The sequence below is a fragment of the Tachyglossus aculeatus genome, chromosome X5 (genome assembly GCF_015852505.1).
Source record: "Tachyglossus aculeatus isolate mTacAcu1 chromosome X5, mTacAcu1.pri, whole genome shotgun sequence".
NCBI classification, from domain to species: domain Eukaryota; kingdom Metazoa; phylum Chordata; class Mammalia; order Monotremata; family Tachyglossidae; genus Tachyglossus; species Tachyglossus aculeatus.
Genome location: NC_052097.1, coordinates 12,175,702 through 12,179,158, shown reverse-complemented (window position 1 = coordinate 12,179,158; position 3,457 = coordinate 12,175,702). Strand labels below are relative to the sequence as shown.

Below are 3,457 nucleotides of genomic sequence, written 5' to 3'. Positions count from 1 at the left end.
GCATTTTCTTAGCCTAAGAATGTGGGGAACAGTAGAGAGGTGTGTGGATAACTCAATCAATGGTATTCTTTGAGTGCTTTATGTGTGCAGAGCACTGTACTAAGCGCTTAGGAGGGTCCAATACAGTAGAGTTGATTGAGGTGATCTCTGCCTTCAAGGAGCTAGCATTCTACACATGGCATAGAAGGAGGATAGCGTTTTCAGCTTGGGGTAGGGCAATACAAAATCTAAGGTCAATATTCACAGTCAAAGTGTCTTACACTCCCCTTTGGGAAGTGTCTAGCTGGTTCTTTCATTCCCCCTCCCTTCCTTCTTCCTCCCAACACCACCGATTTAATGAAAACTGGCATTGAGAAATTACTTTTGGCTGAGGGAGTGAGACACCACACAATAGAGCCTTTTAAATTATACCAGTGTAACTACCTGTTCTCCACCCAAGCAGACATGAAATGTGCAGTGTTAACCCTGAGAAAGTACCCAGAAGTGGCACCAAACCTCAGAGCAATATCGAGACAAGGAATTGGAGACGTATTTTGGATTCTTTTTTTGAAATACAGTCAAGCCCTTGCAGAAAGTTATAGCTCCATGCCCAGAACTTTTTGATTTCCCTTCTGAGGAGTTTGCCCTGTTAACAGACTTTCAGTCACTGAGGCTTTGAAAAATGGCTTACAGTAGATTTAATTTTCAAGTTTTCGAAACAGTGATTTAGACCATGAGTCTGACGCGATTATCTTGTGTCTACTCCACTGCTTTGTACACTGCTTGGCATACAGCAAGTATGTAAATAACAGAGTCATTTTTATTAATTATTATTATTTTCCCATCTCAGGGGGTCTCAGAACCTATAGTTCTTGTAGATTGCCCATGGGGAAATAGTTTGTGAATGTGTTCCCTGATAATCAAGCAATGAATCATCAGTATTTATTAAGCTGAATTGAGTACTCAATCACCTTGTCTTCTCCCACCTCACCTCCATAATTTCTTACTGGTTGTAACCCAGCCCTCAGGCTTCACTCCGCTAATGCCAACGTATTCACTGTACTTCCAACTTGTCTCTCTCGCCCACGTCCTCCCTCTGGCCCAGAACGCCCTCCCTCTCCTTATATGATGGACAATCACTCATCCCACCTTCAAAGCCTTCCCCACCAAAGGGTGTAGCAGTTCTGGTAGACATGTTCCCTGCCTTCAGTGAGTTTACAGTCTAGAAGAGGAGACAGACAATCTAAATAAGGCAGTGTGACTTTGCATCTGCTCGCTTTCTCAATCCTCCCCATACCATCATGCTGTAAGGTAAAGCAAGATTACTCTGCTTAGAGGAAGCACTTAGTCAATGGTATTTATTGAGCACTTACCACGTACAGAACACTTTACTAAGCACTTGGGGGAGTCCAATACTACAATAAACACACTGTCGAGTGTCTCGCCATGACTCGATCTCTCCAAACTTCCTGCCGACCCCTAGCCCACATCCTGCCTCTGTCCTGAAATGCCTTCCCTCCTCAAATTGGACAGTGACTCTCCCTGCCTTCAAAGCCTTATTGAAGGCATATCTCCTCCAAGAGGAGTTCTGAGACTAAGCTCCCCCCTTTCCTCTTCTCCCTTCTGTATCGCCCTGACTTGCTCCCTTTTTTCTTCCCTGTCTCCCCCTTTTAGACTGTGAGCCCACTGTTGGGTAGGGACTGTCTCTATATGTTGCCATCTTGTACTTCCCAAGCACTTAGTACAGTGCTCTGCACACAGTAAGTGCTCAATAAATACGATTGATTGATTGATAGAGGATGAATTTAGAGTCCCCCCTGTGCATTCTCTCCCAGGCCTTAGGACAATAATAATAATAATAATAATAATCATGGTATTTTTTAAGCGCTTACTGTGTGCCAAACACTGTTCTAAGCACTGGGGTAGATCTAAACTAATCAGGTTGTCCCACATGGAGCTTACAGTCTTAATCCCTATTTTACAGATGAGGTAACCGAGTTACAGGGAAGTGACTTGCCAAAGTCACACAGCTGATAAGTGGCAGAGCCAGAATTAGAACCCATGACCTCTGACTGCCAAGCTTGTTCTCTTTCCACTAAGCCATGCTGCTTCTCTACAACACACTCAGTAAGCCCTTAATAAATACTACTACTACTGCTACTCCTTGAAAGAATGTCATCTCATTATGGGCAGGGAATGTGTCATTTTGTTATTCTGGTCTTTCCAAGCATCTAGTGCAGTGCACTGCACCAGGTGAAAGCTCAATAAATGTAACCATGACTATTACTACTAATACTACAACTGCTACTTACTACTATTAGTAGAAGTAATCATCTTCTGAATAATCAGGAATAATAATTGTGGTATTTAAGTGCTTACTATGTGCCAGACACTGTACTAAATGCTGGGGTGGATACATGCAAATCTTGCTGGACGTAGGCTCTGTCCCACATGGGGCTCACAATCTTAATCCCCATTTTTCAGACAAGATAACCGTGGCACAGAAAAGTGAAGTGACTTGCCCGAGTTCACGCAGAAGACAAGTTAGAACCCAAGTCCTTCTGGCTCCCAGGCTCATGTTCTATCCACTAAGCCACGCTGCTTCTCTACTTCAGTGAGATTTCAAATAAGCCTCTTAAGGGCAGAGCTCACATCTATCAACTCTGATACTCTCCCAAGCACTTAGTACAGTGCTTTGCACACAGTAGGGGCTCCATTAATTTGATTGAATCAATAATTGGTTGATGAGAGCTTTCAAGACCACAGTGCTTTGGCCATATTGGAGGAGATGGGATTTCTAGGCAGCTGGGAAGAAAAGTCTCTCGGTGTCGCACCTGGGAGAGTTTCCAGTATTCTACCAGTCTCGACTATGGGAGTGAAAGTCAAGCAGAGGCCTGTCCATTCCATTCCTAGCTTGGGCAGTGGCTAGCGAGTGGAAGGCAATCTGCTACAAGTCAAAACTCACCCATGCTGGGCAGCAGCTGCATGGGAAAGAGTGGAGGGTGGAGACTCAAGTCAACTGCGCGGAAGGTGGCAATGGTAAACCACTTCTGGATTTTTACCAAGAAAACTCCGTGGATCTGCTACCAGAACGATTACAGATGGAGACCGGGACGTTCTGGGAGAGATGTGTCTGTGGTGTCGCTACAGGTCGGAGACGACTCGACGTCATAAGATGAGAAAAGGGAGGAAAAGAACAAGTGGTCAAACACAGGAGATTTCAGGAGGCACATCAAGGTGGAGAGGAAAGTCCAAGCCAGGATGGTATGTTTTCTTCCCCTCTCTCCTTCTTTTAGACATGGATCCTATCACACTCTTCTTTGAATATGAAATGGTGACAGTGAAATAACGATTCCAGAAACCAAGAGACAGAAATATAGGCAAGATTGGATTAGCGGTTTCAATTACAAACCAAAGTGTGAATTGTTTTATTCTTTCCTTTCAAAGGAAAAAAAAAATCAAATTTAGATGACAAAAT

At 43.9% G+C, this 3,457-nt stretch overlaps 1 non-coding gene across 1 annotated transcript; it reads left to right on the top strand.

The window, feature by feature from the left end:
• Nucleotides 1–2,795: 2,795 nt before the first annotated feature.
• LOC119947760 lies at nt 2,796–2,934 on the top strand. Its single transcript, XR_005456557.1, has one exon. It is a non-coding gene; the product is annotated as a small nucleolar RNA SNORA7 (small nucleolar RNA).
• The last annotated feature ends 523 nt before the right edge of the window (nt 2,935–3,457 follow it).